The following is a 16,075-nucleotide window of genomic DNA, read 5'->3' as shown; positions in this document are numbered from 1 at the left end:
TTCCCTGTTAGCTCAGCTGGTAAAGAATCCACCTGTAATGCCGGAGACCCGAGTTTGATTCCTGGGTTGGGAACATCCCCTTGAGAAGGGATAGGCTACCCACTCCAGTATTCTTGGGCTTTCCTGGTGGCTCAGACAGTAAAGAATCCACCTGCAATGCAGAAGACCTGGATTTGATCCCTAGATTGAGAAGATTCCCTGGAGAAGGGCATGGCAATTCACTCCAGTATTCTGGCCTGGAGAATGCCCATAGATAGAGGAGCGTGCTGGGCTATATAGTCCATGGCGTCACAAAGAGTCGGACATGACTGAGCAACTAAGCACAGCACAGCATGTCTTAAGTGTTATGTGTCATATACATTTTTTTTAAATTTTATTTTATTTTTAAACTTTACATAATTGTATTAGTTTTGCCAAATATCAAAATGAATCCGCCACAGGTATACATGTGTTCCCCATCCTGAACCCTCCTCCCTCCTCCCTCCCCATACCATCCCTCTGGGTCGTCCCAGTCTCATATACATATGCTTTCTTATATTTTAGAAAATAAGTTATGCAGATTAAACATGCTTCTCGGGTAAATATATGAAATCAGTTCAGTTCAGTTCAGTCACTCAGTCGTGTCCAACTCTTTGCCACCCCATGAATCGCAGCACGCCAGGCCTCCCTGTCCATCACCAACTCCCAGAGTTCACTCAGACTCACGTCCATCGAGTCGGTGATGCCATCCAGCCATCTCATCCTCTGTCGTCCCCTTGTCCTCCTGCCCCCAATCCCTCCCAGCATCAGAGTCTTTTCCAATGAGTCAATTCTTCACACGAGGTAGCCAAAGTACTGGAGTTTCAGCTTTAGCATCATTCCTTCCAAAGAAATCCCAGGGCTGATCTCCTTCAGAATGGACTGGTTGGATCTCCTTGCAGTCCAAGGGACTCTCAAGAGTCTTCTCCAACACCACAGTTCAAAAGCATCAATTCTTCGGCGTTCAGCCTTCTTCACAGTCCAACTCTCACATCCATACATGACCACAGGAAAAACCATAGCCTTGACTAGATGGACCTTTGTTGGCAAAGTAATGTCTCTGATTTTGAATATGCTATCTAGGTTGGTCATAACTTTTCCTTCCAAGGAGTAAGCGTCTTTTAATTTCATGGCTGCAGTCACCATCTGCAGTGATTTTGGAGCCCAAAAAAATAAAGTCTGACACTGTTTCCACTGTTTCCCCATCTATTTCCCATGAAGTGATGGGACCGGCTGCCATGATCTTCGTTTTCTGAATGTTGAGTTTTAAGCCAACTTTTTCACTCTCCTCTTTCACCTTCAAGAGGCTTTTTAGTTCCTCTTCACTTTCTACCATAAGGGTGGTGTTATCTGAATATCTGAGGTTACTGATATTTCTCCCAGCAATCTTAATTCCACTTGTGCTTCTTCCAGCCCAGCATTTCTCATGATGTACTCTGCATATAAGTTAAATAAGCAGGGTGACGATATACAAATATATGAAATACAGATAATTTAAAATCAAAAGTGAAATTTTGTCTTGATCTCCTTTATCCTCCTTTCTCACTATTCCATTATGATACTCCCATCTTTAAGTTTACTACAGAAAAGTACTTATATCTTAAGTGTTAACTCTAAAATATTACTGTCTGAACCACCCTTGTGTACTCAGCAGCCACATCAAGAAACACAGGGCTAAAGAAACTGCTGGGACCCTGATGTCTCCACCCCCGTGTTCCTTTCTAGTTTTCTAGTGCTAACCCTCCCCACCCCAAGTCAAGATAACAAACCCTACTCTTTGGCCCTCTAACAACATAAATCTCTTTTGCTATTTTTGTGCTTTATCTAAAAAGAAGTTGTGAAGTCTGTTAACTTCGTAAGTCATTTGTTCTATAAAACTTTGATATTTTTATTGTCAAATCTTTCAGTCCTTTCCTTTATGGATATTTTATTTTGGTATATTATTAAGGAAGATCTTTTCATTTTATACTATGTGTATATATATATATAAATATATATACAGCATACTCTTTATAAATAATTTTTGCTTATGCATGAGGTTGGGCCTCAAATGAATAACCACTTGCCCTTATTCCATCATCATTTATTCAATAAGTATCCTTTTCCACTTTTGCAACTAATTTAAAATACAAATTTTAATATGACCTAAATTTCATATGAATACCCAGATATTTATAGACAAACCACTCTGTTCCATTGATTTATTTCTTTCTGCCAGTACAGTATTATCTTAATTACTCTACCTTAATAGATCTAGGTTGATTGTTATCTGTTAGGTCAAGTCTTTCCTTCTTTTGCTAGCTTCTTGATTTTTATCTAACTACATGATCTTTAGAATCATTGTGCTATGGTAATGAAAATTCAGTTGGGACTTTCTGTTTTTAATTGGAATTTTATTGAATGTAGAGGATGGTTTGAGAGAAGCAAAATGGTTTATTTCTCCATTCATTTAGATCTTTGTTGATGTTTTGAGAAGAGGAAATTATAACTTGGTTCATAGTGGTCTTGAATATTTCTTGTTAAGTCGAATAGGTACACTATAGTTTTTGATGCTATTGAAACTGGGACTTTTTTTACCATTGTATTTTCTAATTGATTAATATGGAGAAGGCGATGGAAAAATTGATTTTTGAATGGCTATTTTGTGTGATGCCACTTTATTGAACGCCCTCATTCCAGTTATTTTTCAGTTATTTATCTTGAGCTTTCTCGGTAGACATTTGAAGTTAATTACTTTTGTCTCTATCACAATTTTTTACTTTTTCTGAATACTGTTGAATAAGAGCTACAAAACTGAGCAAGAACCTATTTCCGTGATATTTGAGCCATTGAACATTTTTAATTTTTGAAAAAAAGCTAGCATTATCTTACTTAATGGGCAAGTTTTGCAGTTGGCCATTGAACTACATAGGTTTGTACTGTACAGGTCCACTGAATCACAGGTTTTTTTCAATATTATATACTATAGTACTACATAATCCAAAGTTGGTTAATCGCTGGGTGCAAAACCACAGATGTGGAGGGCCTACTGTAGAGTCATATTCAGATTTCCCACTATGTGAAGGATCATTGTCCCTAACCCCTCACATTGTTCATGGGTCAGCTGTCCATGGGTCATTCCAGTTCCTCTGAAGAAATTTAAATAATGGAAACTTTACCTGTTCCTTAAAGGCTTGAAAATGTTTCATATGCCAAGTGATTGGGGCCTAGATCTTTCAGGAGAGGGGATGTTTCCTATAGAATGTCTTCTAAAGTGGCTTTATTCAAATGTTGTTCTTTTCTTGGGTAATGTTGTTGATGTACATTTTCCTAGAAAAGATTTCCTTTCATCAAGGTATTAAAATTTATTAAACATTAACATGGATTTTTTTCAGATTTTTAATCCTTACTTTTGATGATACTGCTTTTTATTTTATAGGTGTACTGCACAATTTTTTTTTTTGGTTCCGTCACACAGCTTATGGGATCTCAGTTCCCAAATTAGGAATCAAACCCAGACCTCTGCAGTGAAAGCAATGAATCCTAATCACTAGACCACCCGGGAACTCCCAACACAATTTTTACACAGTACTCACACCCACAAATGTTTTTTTTTTTTATCTTTAAATGTTTGACTGTGGTGGGCCTTTGTTGCTGAGCATGGGCTTTCCCTAGTTGCAGTAAGCAGGGCTACTCTTTGCTGGGGTGGGTGGGCTTCTCATTGCAGAGCGCCGCCTCTAGGTATATTGGCTTCAGGAGCTGCAGCAGAAGGGCTCAGTAGTTGTGGCACACGGGCTTACTTGCCCCATGGCATGTGGGATCTTCCTAGACCAGGGCGTGAACCCGTGTCTCCTGCATTGGCAGACAGATTCTTAACCACTGGACCAACAGGAAAATCCCGTATTCATAAGTTTCTATAGGTAATATTTTAATAATCACTCAACAGTATATAATTTTTCTGTTGTGGATATGTCTTTGACTCTTAAACTGTTTTAAACATTTTCTAGTGATATACTATAGTTCCCTTTTGGTTACAGGTTTCTAGTTTAATTTAGAGGGCCATATTCAGAGACATATTCACAGACATATTTAATTCAGACATATTCTATGTGGTGTTAATCCTTTGACCATATACCCAGTATATATTTTATGGAATGTTTTCTATTGTGTGAAAAGCACGTATGTTTTACAGTTGTTGGGTGCAGTGCTTTCTGTGTGTCAGGTCAAAGTTCAAATCATGTGGTTCAAATTTTCTATTTTCTTTTAAAATTTTCTCTTTCATTACTTATTGTTGTTTTTGTTGTTGCCTTTTATTGTATTGTCTGTTACTGAGAGAGAGGTCTTTTAAAATTTCCTCCATTTGGCTCTGCTAATTTTTGCTTTGCGTATCATGAGCCTTTATTATTATTTTTATTTTAGAATTGTATTCTGACAGGTTGTAGAATCTCTTCATCTTTAGAATGTTTCTTGCTTTAAAGCTACCTTAGTCTAATTGTATAGTGGTTGGTTGTTTGGTTTGGTTTTCAATTATTATAAACATAGTTTTTAAAGTTATAATTAAACTGTATTATTATATTAGTTTCAGGTGTATAATATAGAGATGAGTTTTATACATTATGAAATGACAGCAACAATAAAACCAGTTACTACCCATCACAGTAAATGTTGTTACAATGTTATCGACTGTATTCTCTATGTATACATTACGTCCCTGTGACTTATTCATTTAATATATTTGGAACTTTGTATGTCTTAATCCCCTTCACCTATTAAACATCCATCCCCCCCTGTCTCCCCTCTGGCACCCACCTGTTTGCTTTCTGTATGTATAGTCAGTTTCTGTTTTATTTTTTTCCTTTTGTTTTTTAGGTTCGACATGTAAATGAGGTCATATGGTATTTGGTTTTTTCTGAGTTATTTCACTTAGTGTAATACCCTTCATGTTCATCCATGTTGCCACAAATAGCAAGATTCCTTCTTTTCATGGCTGAGTAATAATGTATATATAAAACATTATATATATGCATGTGTGTGTGTTTATATATATGTACCACATCTTTATTTGTTCATCCATTGACAGACGCTTAGATTGTTTCCATATCTTGGCTTTTGTAAATAGTACTGTGACATAATAGGGGTACATATATCTTTTTCAAGTAGTGTTTTATTTTTCTTCAGATAAATACCCAGAAGCAGAATTACTGGGTTGTGTTTATTGTGGCTGTGCTGGATCTCTGTTGCCGTGTGCAGGCTTTCTCTAATTGTGGTGAGCAGGGCCTGCTCTGGCTGCAGTACCAAGCTCCTCACTGTGGTGGCTTCTCCTGTTGCAGATCCCAGTGCTGGAGCACCCAGGCTTCCGTAGTCGCAGTGCGTGCGATTCAGTAGTTGTGCCCAGGCTCCAGAGCGTGCGAGCTTCTGTAGCTGTGGCACCTGCGTGCTAGAGCTCAGGCTCAGTAGTTACAGTGCATGGGTTTAGTTGCCCTGTGGCATAAAGAATCTTCCTGTACTGGGGATTGAACCTGTGTCCCCTGAATTGGCAGGCAGACTCCCAACCACTGGACCACTAGGGAAGTCCTCTTTTCAGTTTTTTGAGGAAGCTCCATACTGATTTCCAAAGTGGTTGCAACAGTTTACAATCCCACTGACAGTGTGAGAGTTTTCCTTTACTTTACATCCTTACCAACACTTGTTGTTTATTGTCTTTTTGATAATAAGCATATGATATGTGCGGAGAAGGCAATGGCACCCCACTCCAGTACACTTGCCTGGAAAATCCCATGGATGGAGGAGCCTGGTGGGCTGCAGTCCATGGGGTCGCTAAGAGTCGGACACGACTGAGCGACTTCACTTTCTCTTTTCACTTTCATGCATTGGAGAAGGAAATGGCAACCCACTCCAGTGTTCTTGCCTGGAGAATCCCAGGGACGGGGGAGCCTGGTGTGCTGCCATCTCTGGGGTCACACAGAGTCGGACACGACTGAAGTGACTTAGCATAGCATAGCATATGATATGTGTGAGGCGGTTATCTCAGTGTGGTTTTAATTTACATTTCCTTGATGATTAGTAATGTTTATCACCTTTCAAGTTCCTGATAGCTGTCAGTATATCTTCTTTGGAAAATGTCTGTTCATATCCCCTGCCCATTTTTAATTGAGGTTTTTGTTCTTTGATAATGTGTTGTATGAGTTCTTTTTGTATTTTTAATATCAACCCCCTTATTGTATATATCATTTGCAAATAACATCTCTCATTCAGTACATTGCATTTTCATTTCATTGGTGTTTTCATTTGCTGTACAAAAGCTTTTTAGTTTGATTTATTCCCATTTGTTTATTTTTGCTTTTGTTGCCCTTGCTTGAAGAGAGATACAAAAAAAAAAATGGTAAGGTTGATGTCAAAGAGTATACTGCCAATGTTTCCTTCTAGGAGATTTATAGTTTCAAGTCTTACAGTCTTTAAGTATTAAATTCACTTTGTGTTTCATTTTGTATATGGTGTAAGAAAGTAGTCCAGTTCATTCTTTTGCATGTAGCTGTCCAATTTACCAGCACCACTTATTAAAGAGACTCTCTTCTCCATTGTGTATTCTTGCCTCTTATGTTTTAGATTAATTGACTCTATAAGTGTGGGTTTATTTCTGGGCTGTTGATTCTGTTCCATTGACCTATGTATCTGTTTTTGTGTCAGTACCAAACTATTTTGATTACTGTAGCTTTGTAGTGTATGTTCATCATGTTTTGGACTGTGAAACCTCCAACTTTGTAATTATTTTTCTCGAGATTGCTTTGAATGGACTGATCACTAGAAGGGAAATAGAATATGTAATTTAAAAAAAGAAAAGCTTCCCTACAAACAGAAGTCCAGGAGCAGATGGCTTCACAGCTGAATTCTACCAGACATACAAAGAACTTTTACCAGTCCTGCTCAAACTCTTTCAAAAGACTGAAGAGAAAGGAACACTCCTGAAGACATTCTATGAAGTCATTATCCTGATATGAAAACCAGACAAAATTACCACCAAAAAGAAAATTATAGGCCAATATCTTTGATAAATGTAGATGCATAACCTCTCAGCAAAATATTACCAAGCTGAATCCAACAGTACATAAAAAGGATCATATACCATGACCAAGTGGGTTTCATTCCAAGTTCACAAGGATGGTTCAACGTGCACAAATCAATCAGTGTGATATACCACATCAAGAAAAGAAGTAAAAAACCACATGATCATCTCAACAGATGAAGAAAAAGCATCTGACAAAATTCAGCATTCATTCATGATAAAAACCCTTACCAAACTGGATGTAGAAGAAACATATCTCAGTGTAATAAAAGCTGTGACAAACCCACAGCCAATAGAATATTCAGTGGTAAAAAGCTGAGGACCTTATCACTAAAATCTAGGACAAGGATGGCAATTCTAACCACTTCTTTTCTACATAGTATTAGAAGTCCTAGCACAGCAATCAGATAAAAGATATCCAGATTGGAAGGAAAGAGATAAAGTTCTCATTATTTGCAGATGAAAAGATACTATATATAGAAAACCCTAAAGACTCCCCATAAAAACTACTAGATCTGATAAATGAATTCAGCAAGGCAACAGGGTGCAAGATTAGCATTTAGAAATAGGTTGATTTCTTTACACTAACAATGAAATATCAGAAAAGGAATGTAAAAAAGCAATAATTTTTAAAATCACACCAAAAAAATGATGCTTAGAAATGAACCTAAATGAGGAGGCGAAAACTTATATAACTATAAACATTAATAAAGGTAATTTAAGATGATTCAAAAAAATGCAAAGATATTATATGCTCTTGGATTGGAAGAATTAATATTAAAATGGTCATACTACTCAAAGCAATGTACAGATTTAACCTGATCCCCATTGAATTACCCATGACATTTTTCTCAGAACTGGGGAAAAAGAAAATCCTAAAATATGTCTGAAACTATAGAATTGCCACGAAACCCAGAATTGCCAACCAATTCTGAGGAAAAAGAACAAAACAGGAGGCATAACCTCCCAGATAGATATAATAATCAAAACAGCATATATTGACACAAAAACAGATTCAAAGATCAATGGAAAAGAATAGGGAGCCCAGAAATAAACCCATATAACTATGGTCAATTAATCTTTGACAAAGAAAGATAGAATATGATAGGAAAAAAGACTTAAATATATGACAAGACACCATGGAACTCCTAGAAGAGAACATTGGCAAAGTATGCTTTGACATAAATTGTATCAGTGTTTTTTTAAGTCAGCTTCCCAAGGTAGTAGAAATAAAAACAAAAATAAACAAATTAGGACCTAATCAAGCTTACAAGCTTTTACACACCAAAGTAAACCCATAAACAAAACAAAGAGACAATCTATGAAATAGTGGACAATATTTACAAACATTGCAACCAACAAGGGCTTAATTTCCAAAACATAGAAATAGCTCATAAAACTCAACAACAACAAACAGATAATCCAATTGAAAATGGACAAAAGACCCAAATAGACATTCTCCAAAGACATACAGTTGGCCAATAGGCCCACGACAAGATGCTCAACATCATCAATTATTAGAGAAATGCAAATCAAACTACTATACCTCACACCAATCATAACAACCATCATTAAAAAGTCTATAATAACAAATGCTAGAGAGGGTGTGGAGAAAAGGGAACTCCTACACTTTGGTGGGAATGTAAGTTGGTGTAACCACTGTGGAAAACAGTATGGAAGTTCCTCAGAAAACTGAAAATAGAATTACCATATGATCCAGCAATCCTGCTGTTAGACATATTAGCCAAACAATACATGTACCTTCATAGCAGCACTATTTACAATGGCCAAGACACAGAAACAACATAATTGTCCATCAACAGATGAATGGATAAAGAAGATACAGTACATATATACAATGGAATACTGCTGCTGCTGCTGCTGCTAAGTCGCTTCAGTCGTGTCCGACTCTGTGCAACCCCATAGACAGGCAGCCCACCAGGCGCCCCCATCCCTGGGATTCTCCAGGCAAGAACACTGGAGTGGGTTGCCATTTCCTTCTCCAGTGCATGTAAGTGAAAAGTGAAAGTGAAGACGCTCAGTCATGTCCGACTCTTCGCGACCCCATGGACTGCAGCCTACCAGGCTCCTCCGTCCATGGGATTTTCCAGGCAAAAGTACTGGAGTGGGTTGCCATGGCCTTCTCCAACAATGGAATACTACTCAGCCATAAAAAATGGAAGTAGTGCTGTTTGCAGCAACATGGATACACTTAGAGATTATCATACAAAATGAAGTAACTCAGAAAGAGAAAAACAAATGCCATATGGTATCATTTTTATGTATTGAAGGTGAAGGTGAAGTCGCTCAGTCATGTCCGACTCTTTGTGACTCCATGGACTGTAGCCTACCAGGCTTCTCCATCCATGGGATCCTCCAGGCAAGAATACTGGAGTGGGTTGCCATTTCCTTCTCCAGGAGATCTTCCTGACCCAGGAATTGAACCCGGGTCTCCTGCATTGTAGGCAGACGCTTTACCATCTGAGCCACCAGGAAAGTCCTTTTATGTATTAATAGAATCTAAAATATGACGCAAATGAACCTATCTACAAAGTAGAAACAGACTCACGGGCAGAGAATAGACTTGTGGTTGCCAAAGACTGGAGTCAGGGGAGGACTGGACTGAGATTTTGTGGTTTGTAGATGCAAACTGTTATTCTCAGACTTTTAACATCTTTCCTGTCTCTTTTAACTCTTATTTCTCTTCCATATTGCCCTAGAATGTCACCCCGATATGTTATAATATCAAGGTTAAAAATCTTTCCTTAGTTACCCTATCATTTTGCTACCCCCAAATTTAAATAAATTCAAATGTATTTGTTTTAACTTGCTATGTTCATAAACTCTTACATATTAAAATTTTCTTCTGAATTGATTAATCATTATACTATTGATACACAGTCAAAAATTTTAAGTTTTATATGTGAATTTTGATAAAATTTTTAAAGGTAATATTTTAAATGTAAATTCACATTTCAATGGGTTGGAAGGATTATTTGCAATCCAGTTCTGTCATTTATAAGATTTCCATATATGCCTGGGCCTTTCTAGACTCTTTATTCTACTGGTTGACTTGACTTCATAAGTCTTAATATATTTTCCACCTTGTTGTTCTTTTCAGATATTACTTTGGCTATCTTAGCCATATAAATTTTAGCCGGAATCTTGCTACTTTGAACTTACAGATTATTTTGGGAAAAATCGACATCTTTATAAGTTTAAGTCTATCTGTGAACATGTTTTGGCCTCTTATTCATCTATATCTTCTCAATGGCGTATAATAATACACTTGTATTTTTTTTCCAATACAAGCCTTATTAATCTCTGTTAGATTTATTTCCAGATACCTCACACTTTTTTGCCATTATAAAGAGTAGGGGTTTTTTGAAGACTGTTTATTTTAGAGCAGGTTTTGGTTCACTGCAAAATTAAGGGGAACATACAGAGATTTCCTAAATACCCCCACCTCTATATATGCCTAGCCTTGTCTGTTGTTGACCTCCCCTTCAGAGTGACACATTTGTTATAATTGACGAGCCTACATTGATAATCACCCAAAGTTTGTAGTTTACACTATGGTTTACTCTTGGCGTATACATTCTCTGTTAGGTTAGGACAAATGTATAGAGACATACATCAATCATTATGGTATCATACAGAATATTTTTATTACATAAAAGATTCTCTGTGTACTGCGTATCATGTCTCCACAGCCTCACCCCGCCCCCATCCAAATCCATCACAACCACTGATCCTTTTATTGTCTCCATAGTTTTGCCCTTTCCAGGATGTTGTATACTTAGAATCATACAGTATATAGCCTTTTCAGATTGGCTTCTTTCAGGCAATAATATGCATTTAATGTTTCTCCATGTCTTTTCATAGCTCTTACCTGGATGGTTATTTATCCGTTTACCTACTGAAGAACATCTTAATTCCTCCAAGTTTGGATAGTTATGAATAAAACCTCTGTAAATGTCCATGTGCACGTTTTTGTGTGGACATAATTTTTCAATTTCTTTGCATACATACCAAGAAACTTAATCGATGGACCGTATGTTAAAAGGATGTTTAATTTTGCAAGAAGCTGCCGACTGTCTTCCAAAGTGGCTGTACTGACTTATTCTCACCAACGATGAATGAGCGTTCCCAAAGACCTGGTGGTTTGGGAACTCAGGAAATCACCCAGCTCTCCCTGAATTGAGGCACTGATTTAGCAAAACTGATTCTGTAGCCTTTAGAGTAGGAAGACTGAAGCAGTAAGAGCAGAGTTTCCCTTCCTCTCATCTAGGTGTTATGTTCTTACCTACTTAGTGTGACAGCAGAACATTGTTTTCTAATTGCTAGACAGTAGTAGAAGCTACCATACTCATTTCAATGAGGAAAGGCAGAGGTAACGGGGCTTACATAAGCCAAGTAGGGAATGAGCATGCAGAGCTTTCTTAGCAACTGCAAAGAAATACTTGGTCTCCAAATTAGTAATTTACTTCCTTTTTATCAATACTAATATGATTTTAGAGCAGATAAAAATGTATTCAGTATGAGGCATTTTGATAGCAAAAGCAAAGTGCTGATGGTAATTGTACAAGGCCTACATGCCAATAATTTCCTGTTTGTAGCTTCAGATCAAATATTGTGCAAGAGTCATTATATCAGTGTACAAGAATTCTTGTCAACACACAGAAGAGTCCCCATTAAATGTTGGCTTTCCTTTTTTTTCACCTGAATCCACAAATCCACGATAAGAATCCATTTTTACTTCACTGCACTCACATGTGTAACTGAAACGAAAATCTCAAAGCATTACTTAGCCTTTTCTACATCCTTGTGTTCTTATCTAATACTCAATTCCAGTCCAGTAAATATTAGGTCTTATAATTTACTAATGAGTTATGCACCACCATTTGAAAATACTGTTAAAAATCACGGCTTGTCGAGTGGCTTACCAGAAACAAATTCTAAAAATACTTTCAGTATTATTCCCAAGTTTTTTTGTTCTATTTTGTTTGTTTGTTAGTTTTAGTTAACACTATAGTGCCCCATATGAATATCAGTTGATCTGAGGTCAGGCTACTGACATTCTGTGAAGATGGGGAAATTCCCAGTGTGCTCACCCCCTCAACCATGTCATCTTAAAGAAGAGAATCAGATTTTGTAATCCATCTGTTAAGAATGCTTATTTTTACCCATATGTTTCTTTGGGTTTTTGGCTTGTATTTTCCTTTATTTTTTAAAAATATTTTTACTGAAGCATAATGGATACAGTAATAAATAGAATCATACAATATGTACTTTTGTAACTAGCTTCATTTGCTGATCATTCTGCCTGACTCATAAGATTTCTTGAAATGCTGTCTTTTAAGAAGGAATTGCTGAGTCTGTAAGTCCTGCTTTTGTTTAGTGGACAAAACCTTTTTGCTTTTGGAATAATATGGCATTTAGAACCAAAAATATAATTATCTTGCTGTGATTCTAGTCATCACTGCTATATTAAAAATTCTCACAGCGCTACACCTGCTACTGGCACAAGATTACATCTAGAAAAGGCAAGATTGGAGCCTCCATTTAGCAGTATTCTAAGCAGATGATGGTCCATGGTGATACGATGGGTTTACCACAGTAATCAGATATCATAAATAGGTTATATTAAAATCACAACTGGGGTCTTTGCTCAGTCAGTTAAGTGATTGTATTTTAACAAGGGAAATAGAATAGAATGGGAAATATTAACGTAAACTGTGTATAATAAAAGTGATAATGTTTAGCTGATAATTGGGTCATGATATAAATGATATTTCTCACTGTGTGTAACAGTAAATACTTTATAGTCACTTCACTATATACTCATCTGTTAAAGATTACATGTATATTAAACAGCTACAGTGTGTGGCATTGTTAGTTGCTCCGGCACATGTTATAAGGTAAATAAAACTCAAGCCTATCCCTCAAAAAATTTAGGGTATAATGTAAGAAAATTCATGTATACAGATAAAGTTTAAAAATGCATTGTGATAGGGCCATAGTAATAATAGAACTTAGAACACTCAGGGAAAATTCGTTAACGGAGGTGGCATATGAGTGAGTTTTCATTTTTTGTTTTGGTGTTTTCTTGGCTATGCCACATGGCATGCTGGACAGGGGATCAAACTCAGGTCCCCTGTCGTGGAAGCATGGAGTCCTAACCACTGGGCTGCCAGGGAATTCCCTTGAGTGAGTTTTGAATCGTATAGGATTTTATCTGCTCAAGAGGTGATCAGAGTGATGAGTATTAGCATGAAAAAATAAATGTGTATAATGTGATAGTAAGCAGAGAGTAATCTACTTTTTAAAAAAGATAGTTGAATACATGCAGGTCAGAGAAAAAAGGAAGAATAAATATTAAACTTAGACACTCACTAGATGCTGAAGCTGAAACTCCAATACTTTGGCCACCTGATGCAAAGAACTGACTCATCTGAAAAGACCCTGATTCTGGGAAAGATTGAAGGCAGAAGGAGAAGGGGGTGACAGAGGATGAGATGGTTGGATGGCATCACTGACTCAATGGACGTGAGTTTGGGTAAACTCCGGGAGTTGGTGATGGACAGGGAGGCCTGGCGTGCTGCAGTCCATGGGGTCGCAACAGGTCAGACATGACTGAGCAACTGAATTGACTGATTGTACCTGTTAAGTTGGTAACTATTAAGGAGAATACTGATATGATCAAAGTGATATTTTAGAAATAGTAATCTTAAATAGTGTTGTTTATCTTGGAAGGGGTTAAAGTGGTGGTTGGTAGTCTAGACAGGGGACCAAAGAAAGACTGCAAGAATGGATGAATAAAGAGAGGTGAGAAGAATGAGAAAGGAATGGAGAGACAGATCTAAGACATTGACAAAAACAAGTATGCCGTCAATGAGGCATGCGTTTGAATGTCAGAGCAAAGGAGAATGGGTTAAAGATAACCCCAAAGTTTTTTATTAGGGTGATTAATGATATACTGGTTCTTTTACTAGGAAGAAGGAATAAGAAGAGAAAGGTAGAGAAGATGATAGGCTGTGTTTTGGAAAGAGTAAGTTCATGATGCTGACTGGTATACATAACCGAAAGGCAATAAGGAACTATACATCAGGAAAGGGACTTGCAGATTACGTGGAGGGTGATAGTTGTAATGGCATGGCAGTGAGCGCTATCACTCAGGGACAGCTTGTAGAGAAGGTGGCGGAAAAGGACAAACTTTGGGGAACTTTTCTCCATTTAAGAAATAGAAATGAAATGAAGTCATTAGAAACAGCCTCAATATCCTGAGGGTAGATGAAATAGTAGAGTATCAAAAACCTAGGGAAGAGAAAGTTGCGAGGACACATGGCTTGAGCAATACTATGTGTGAGAAAGTGATTAACGAAAGTCGATGAGGGGCATATTTTTTCTCATAGCAGGTTGTTTGGTGGCACTACAAGTAATAATTATTGAAATGTGGGGATGGAGGAAAGATATGTAAACCAGATTATAAGAAATAAAAGGATTAGGTGGGGGAAAATAAGGGAATACAAAGAAATTTTAAGGAAAGGAGGTAATTGGATGGGCTGGTTCATAATAGAAGGCTTTATCAATAAAATTAGACTGAAACAGAGGTTGTTGTTCTCTTCTGTTTAAGATGAATTGAGGTTTTGAATGTGGCCAGTGCAATAGTGGCTATCCAGAATTGGCACAAGTCAAATAACTTAAAAATGATGATGATGGAGCAATAGTGAAGGGAGAATTGAGGTGAGGCCCGCTGAGCGCAGTGCAGTGACTTTCTGTAGGGTCTTATGATACTACATAGCAGGCTAGAGAAAGCAGAGTAGAAATGATTTATAATGTTATTTACCAAGTATCACAGAGATCAGGGGGCCCAAGGGTTGAAAATGATATCATGAGAACCAGGTAAGAAAGAGATTAAGAAGGTAAAGAGGATAAAGGTCAAGAGCTGGAGGTAGATTAGAAAATAGGTATCTGTCTGGAATCATTGATGTTAAATAGCAACAGTTTATCTCATTTGATGCTGCTTGTTTCAGTTCAGTTCAGTCGCTCAGTCGTGTCCAACTCTTTGCGACCCCATGAATTGCAGCACGCCAGGCCTCCCTGTCCATCACCAACTCCCAGAGTTCACCCAGACTCACGTCCATCGAGTCAGTGATGCCATCCAGCCGTCTCATCCTCTGTCGTCCCCTTCTCCTCCTGCCCCCAATCCCTCGCAGCATCAGAGTCTTTTCCAATGAGTCAACTCTTCGCATGAGGTGGCCAAAGTACTGGAGTTTCAGCTTTAGCATCATTCCTTCCAAAGAAATCCCAGGGCTGATCTCCTTCAGAATGGACTGGTTGGATCTCCTTGCAGTCCAAGGGACTCTCAAGAGTCTTCTCCAACACCAAAGTTCAGAAGCATCCATTCTTCGGCACTCAGCCTTCTTCACAGTCCAGCTCTCACATCCATACATGACCACTGGAAAAACCATAGCCTTGACTAGACGAACCTTTGTTGGCAAAGTAATGTCTCTGCTTTTGATTGAAGCATATTTGGAAAGTCATTGACCACGAAGGGGCTTCTCAAAGAATTCACAAGTAATATCTATGGCCAGTTTTTGCTGCTTAGCCCTAAAATAACAATAGAGTTGTAAAACATTTTGTAAATCATAGTTTGTTCTCTGAATGTTAGTGTAGTGTTTTGCCTCCCAAAATGATACCATGGACTCTTTCATTCATGATTTATGTTCATTTTAAACTCAAAAATGATGACATACGCCTAAAAACCCCAATCCATAATTTATCTTAGCAAATTTTTATAACTCTGTTATCTGGATTCTTATTTAAACTCTTAAATTCTGTTTATTTTGCTTCTTAAGGTAACGAGGTAGAATAAGCAAATCTGAATGTTGAGTAGTGTTTCCGAGAATGTGCTCGGTAGACATTAGTCCCATGAGATGCTACGAAATAAAGGAGGGTTGTGTGTGTAATATGGTCAGACAACTTGAGGAAAACAAGTCGTTACGTTCCAAT

General features: G+C 37.6%; 1 protein-coding gene and 1 non-coding gene across 9 annotated transcripts in view; one reads left to right on the top strand and one right to left on the bottom strand.

The window, feature by feature from the left end:
- STXBP4 (syntaxin binding protein 4) overlaps positions 1 to 16,075 on the top strand; it is a 234,196-nt gene that overhangs the window by 81,530 nt on the left and 136,591 nt on the right. The gene's annotated exons all lie outside the window — the stretch shown is intronic.
- On the bottom strand, positions 9,484 to 9,556 carry TRNAC-ACA (transfer RNA cysteine (anticodon ACA)). The gene has a single exon. It is a non-coding gene; the product is annotated as a tRNA-Cys (tRNA).

The sequence above is a fragment of the Bubalus kerabau genome, chromosome 4 (genome assembly GCF_029407905.1).
Source record: "Bubalus kerabau isolate K-KA32 ecotype Philippines breed swamp buffalo chromosome 4, PCC_UOA_SB_1v2, whole genome shotgun sequence".
NCBI lineage: Eukaryota > Metazoa > Chordata > Mammalia > Artiodactyla > Bovidae > Bubalus > Bubalus kerabau.
Note: the sequence above shows the minus strand (reverse complement) of the source record. Positions and strands in the feature narration are given on the sequence as shown.